Raw genomic sequence first — 6724 nt, forward strand, 5'->3', positions numbered from 1 at the left:
TGACCATAACAGGTACATAGCTCAGTGGTTAGTGTGTTGGCTTACAAAGTGCATGGTCCGCGGTTCGATTCTCCGTCCAGGCGAAAGGTAAAAAATTTATAAAATCGTATAATTTCTTCTACATTGTTGGTATTACAGGAAAAGGCGTTAAGAACTAAAAAACCTCGTCGATGTGAGAAAGATGTGAGGGAAAATGCAATTAGCAAGAAAACAATGTTTTTTTTTTTTGAGTTTGTCTTTATGAAATTGTTTTTACATCCTGGAAAAGAATAAACGTTTATCACAAAAAGTATATACTTTTCTTCCAAATACACTTCCTTACAGCGAAAAGCAAATGAGAAACGAACTTCGTTTGTCTACAATTTCGTTTGGGAGAAAAGAATTATTTTTTTGCGTGTAGTTTTGAACAAATAAATGTAAGTTAAGAAATCTAAATATTTTTTTAAATATAAAACTCAAACAAAATTTAATTAAAATAACTTGAAACCAAAGATACGAAATTTTCAAATTAAATTTCATCCCAATTTTGAAGTTTTATTATGTTGAAACCAATGATGAAATGCTCCATTTAATTTATAGATTATTTTTTTAAATAAAAAATAAAAAAGTGTTTTCTACTTTAAGTAAAAACAACTTTCTTGAAAGACATGTAATTTTGACGGAGGGAGATAAATTTCAAACTTAAGTCTTAACAATATTTTATCAGTGATCCACACCCAGAAAAAAGTGACCCCTTCTTTCAGTTAAAATGAACTCATTGTGAAGAAAGTTGAACTTCGTATAGCGCCAAAGCCATTTTTATTTGTTTGAACGATGTGATTTTCGTAGAAATTAGGAATAATGTATTCCATATATTAGTTAACATTTTCCTATATTTATGTACCACTATACTACAGAATGAAAAAATTTAACTAATTTGAATTCAAATATGGAATGATTTTATTGAAATTTTTTCATTCATTTGGACAAATCTTACACATTTGTGGTAAAATTTTTCTTCATAATTAGAACTGCTTACCTTAGTTTTTAAATACAATTTTATTTATTTCTATAAGCAACTTTGTCTTCAATAAAAGACATGTTTTATTAATATATTGAATATATTTATTAGGAATCAACAGCATCGAATCTCTTTGAAATATTAGTTTATTATTCCACTATTTCCAATTTCCGTGTGATATTATCAACTGTAAAACGCACTTTTTCTTCTTCTTGTACTTTTCACTTTTAATAAGTTGCTGCCTAACGATTTTGTCCTCCTTTTACAATTTCAATACCTACAAATATAAAAAATCATAAAACATTTTTGTTCCAAAAGGTTAGCGTCACTGAATATTACCTGATAATTGAAGATTCCAAAATGAAGACAAATGAAAGGGTTGTTATTCTGCTGGTGTTTTCTTCCTTTATACACTATCACGAACATTGATAGATTTATTTTTAAAAACGAAAATTTTTCTCACTAATTTAAAATAACAAATATTTTATATATTTTATTTGTTATTTATTATATTATTTTACCATATTATTTTTTAACAATCTCTCCGTATACCAAAACAACGCGATTCCAACTAGAAAAAACAACCGACGCGCAAACATATCGATTACACCCACGCGCAAACACATCGATTTCGATGACAGGTATCGATTACAGGTAGACAATAGAAATTTAGGAAAATTTCCTATATTCTAACAAGTGTGTTTCCTTAAGTTTTGAAAGGATTGCATACTTCTTAGTACGAATGAACTAAAATATTTTTCTATGCCAAGTGTTGTTCGTATGTATGAAAAACTTTCTATTATAAAGGAAGTCGCAATTATCATTTTATAAGAAATTTTACTAATTTTGAGGAAACTTGGTTTTAGTTCGGTTTTTGTTTATTTTTACGAATGCTTTGTTATCGGTGAATAAAATTTTCTTTTTCAGTAGTAAATTCTTATACCCAGCGAAGAAAATAGTATGAGTAAAATTCCATGCCTTATTCTAGTTAATGAACTATTCCTAACTGCTTACAGTTTAGGATTTTTTTACTGAAACGAGTAAATTTTATTATTTTTCACAAAAATTTACCTTGATGGAAATAAAATGGATAAACTATATTGATGAAAATTTTTTCCTTTAGTTTCGAAGGCACTTTTTTCTGGGTGCATGGATTAAAATAATGTGAATGTCTTTGTCTCTGATAAATCACTGATGGCCCCATATGAAACTCTTAGCTGGCCAATTTATATTTGAATATATTTTATTAGCAATTAAATGACAATATGAATGGATATATCTACACCCAGAAAAAAGTGACCCCTTCTTTAAGTTAAAATGAACTCATTGTGAAGAAAGTTGAACTTCGTATAGCGCCAAAGACATTTTTATTTGTTTGAACGATGTGATTTTCGTAGAAATTAGGAATAATGCATTCCATATATTAGTTAACATTTTCCTATATTTATATACCACTATACTACAGAATGAAAAAATTTAACTAATTTGAATTCATATATGGAATGATTTTATTGAAATTTTTTCATTCATTTCGACAAATCTTACACATTTGTGGTAAAATTTTTACTTCATAATTAGAACTGCTTACCTTCGTTTTTAAATACAATTTTATTTATTTCTATAAGCAATTTTACCTTCAATAAAAGGCATGTTCTATTAATATATTGAATATATTTATTAAGAATCAACAGCATCTAATCTCTTTGAAATATTAGTTTATGATTCCACTATTTCCAATTTCCGTGTGATATTATCAACTGTAAAACGCACTTTTTCGTCTTCTTGTACTTTTCACTTTTAATAAGTTGCTGCCTAACGATTTTGTCCTCCTTTTACAATTTCAATACCTACAAATATAAAAAATCATAAAACATTTTTGTTGCAAAAGGTTAGCGTCACTGAATATTACCTGATAATTGAAGATTCCAAAATGAAGACAAATGAAAGGGTTGTTATTCTGCTGGTGTTCTCTTTCTTTATACACTATCACGAACATTGATAGGTTTATTTAAAAAAACGAAAACTTTTCTCACTAATTTAAAATAACAAAATTTTATTTGTTATTTATTATATTATTTTACCATATTATTTTTTAACAATCTCTCCGTATACCAAAACAACGCGATTCCAACTAAAAAAAACAACCGACGCGCAAATATATCGATTACACCCACGCGCAAACACATCGATTACGATGACAGGTATCGATTACAGGTAGACAATAGAAATTTAGGAAAATTTCCTATATTCTAACAAGTGTGTTTCCTTAAGTTTTGAAAGGATTGTATACTTCTTAGTACGAATGAACTAAAATATTTTTCTATGCCAAGTGTTGTTCGTATGTATGAAAAACTTTCTATTATAAAGGAAGTCGCAATTATCATTTTATAAGAAATTTTACTAATTTTGAGGAAACTTGGTTTTAGTTCGGTTTTTGTTTATTTTTACGAATGCTTTGTTATCGGTGAATAAAATTTTCTTTTTCAGTAGTAAATTCATATACCCAGCGAAGAAAATAGTATGAGTAAAATTCCATGCCTTATTCTAATCCTAACTGCTTACAGTTTAGGATTTTTTTACTGAAACGAGTAAATTTTATTATTTTTCACAAAAATTTACCTTAATGGAAATAAAATGGATAAACTATATTGATGAAAATTTTTTCCTTTAGTTTCGAAGGCACTTTTTTCTGGGTGTATAAGGTCTTTATGTCAAATTATTTGATTAGCCAACACGCAAACACAATTATTTCGTATTATTTAGGCCAGAAGATTAATACGAACGCTAATTATTTCAAATCATTATATTCAGTTACCGTTTTCGTTATCTTCTACCATTGATGGACACAGGTGATGTGGATATTTGATATTCCAGTTAGGGATCTGAGGTCAACATTTTCGGGTTATTGTGTCAATCAATTGCTGAGCTTAAGTATCATTTGATTGCTTATGGATTTAAATAAATTTGTGTGACATGTTGCCTGACAGAGTAAATTATTATTGCCATGAGAAAACGATTGGAGCACGAAAGGTTGTTTGAGCCCTTAATCATTGGTCACTGAAAAATAGATTGTTCGGTTTCAAAGATTTCTTTAAGAAGAAATGAACCCGAATTTATAAAATAGTTAACGGTCAAAACGAAACATTGTTTTATAATTAATTATTATTCGAGCTTCATTGTTTGTCTAAAATATCGTTCCTCAGGAAAGAAAAGTCTTCTTTCAGTGTAAAAAATTTAGCTCAAACTCAAAACACATACAAACAAACAATAAACCCACAAGAAAAGAAAATGCAGATTAGAAAATTCCAACTAAACTATATTAAAGAAAGTATTTATTTATTTTTATCATATCGGTATAAAAATAAATAAATACTTTTCGACAAGAAAAATTTTTGACATAATTCATTGTTCACTTGTAATAGAAAATTTCCTATTTAAAAAAATGATGTTAGAACCCAGCAAAAACTAGGTAACCACATCTCATTACAATTGACATTACCAGTAGTAAATCTGTCATTACACGTTGCATTACATTGCGGCGAGTTATAATGACTAACTTGTAATGACAAAAATAAATACTTCTCGGTAATTTTCGAATTGTTATTCTCCAATTTTTAGGCAGTTGTAGTTAATATAATTATTCACATAATCGAGCACTTACATAAAAAATCAAAAAGAATATGTAATGTAACGGTAATTCTGAAGATTTTTCCGTTAGGAATTTTTTATCACAAATATTTCATAATAATTGTGTTTAATGACATTATCATATTATGTTTTAAATAAATGCTTTCTTATACCTCATTCACATTACACTTCCAAAATGCGTTTAAACTAAATTTCAAATGCCATTTGCCTTATAAAAAAGAGACTTAAAATCCACTTTTAGTAGATTTCGAACCTTATGTGAATTGGCTATTGGATATACTGTATCGTAATTCACGAATCCAACTACCTTAAACAACCTACATTTATTTCTATTTTAAGTGTGAAATTAATTTGAGTGTAATCTTTTTTAGATTATTTATTAGAATTTTTGTTTATTTATACAATATTCGTTTCTATTCAAGTAGTTCTCCTATTACATCACCACTCGCCATATTTTGATCCATTGTAATCGGCGATAGAAATCAATATTTTCGAGATTTGGTTGCCTGAGACAATAAGTGGCTATTTTGCAAGCTCTGGTGTATCTACGAATAAGTCATTACATATTAGGTGATTATATGCTTTAAATGCACTACTTATTTTATGGCCGAAAGTATGCCTGGGAAGAAGTACTTCCCTCCTAGGACATGCGTATGTAAATGTAATCCGAAGCGATGCCAATTAATAAGTGGTTATTAATTTTTAAATAGGCTTACCTACAAGATTACCGGGTAATGAGAGGTTTTGCTGGGAAATATCAAAAATATCTTTAGCCTCACACAAAGTTCAAGATGGACGAATTTTTAGAAAAATTTACAAATTTTAATAAATTCTGGGCTATTTTGTGAACTATTTCATGAACTAAAATAAAAAAAAATTGGCTTTCATGTCCCATTTTATGGAATGTTTTATTTTAAACTGTTTTCTATAAAGGAAATTCAAAAACGAATTTTAAAACAAATTTTTTAAACATACTTTGATTTAGACTTTCACTACATTTAAATAAATAATACTTATTATTTGTAAATTTATCTATCATATTTCATAAATATATATATATTTTTTTTTCAATTTATAAAATGCACTAATTGGCTTTTTCAAATTTGGAAAAATCGTCAAATGTCTAAACAGAAAACCTATTTAATAGATCCGAATTTTTAAAACGACATAAACACGTAAATTTTACGATCTTTAAAAAAATTATTCTGATTAACTTTGATTCATTTCTGCATTAATTCCATATTTAAATAACAAAATGTTTCCGCTCTTACCAATTCGTTTTGTGGTGGGCGGTCTTCCAAAATGGTTACCCTATATCACAGTTGCATATAATTGAATAAAAGAAGAATTTGTCAAATGTCAAAAAAGAATCTTGTTTAGTAAAATCGAAAATTTTTTGAACATCTTTTTTTCCAAAAAAACATTTTTTCCAATTAAAGAAAATAACTTCTGTTCACAATCTCTAATTTTGAATCATTTCTACATTATTTCCATATTCAAATAAGAAACTGTTACACCGACAAAGAAAGTAAAATGTGTTTTGGGAAGAATAAATTAACTCGTGCGAAAATTTAACTAAATGGTACTCCACATTTTGAGATTTGTAGAAACCGTTGTTAAAACCAGGAAAAATAATAAAACTTAACTACAAACAATGTTTTTTTGAAATGAAAATAAATTAAATTTAGCGTAAGTGTAACTACGGAAATTTTATAAAAATAATAAAACTTAACTACAAACAAATAATGTTTTTTTGCAATAAAAATAAATTAAATTTAGCGTAAGTGTAACTACGGAATGTATCGTTCCACAAAGATTTGATTTCATTCGATAACATAGACTATTCGGTGATTTTATATACATTCAGAAAAAGTCAACACTACAGCACTCCACACAAATATGAGAACGATTTTTTCACTTTAAACATTTTCTGATTAATTTTGTTAAATATACTAGAATAGAGAAAAATCTACAAAAGCAAAACATACAATCAGCATTACTAAATTCGAATTTCGCATAGTGTAGTTCAGAATTATTAAAAATTGTTGAATTTTAAAATTTGTCCATCTCGAACAT

This window comes from Haematobia irritans, chromosome 1 (genome assembly GCF_050003625.1).
Source record: "Haematobia irritans isolate KBUSLIRL chromosome 1, ASM5000362v1, whole genome shotgun sequence".
Taxonomy (NCBI): domain Eukaryota; kingdom Metazoa; phylum Arthropoda; class Insecta; order Diptera; family Muscidae; genus Haematobia; species Haematobia irritans.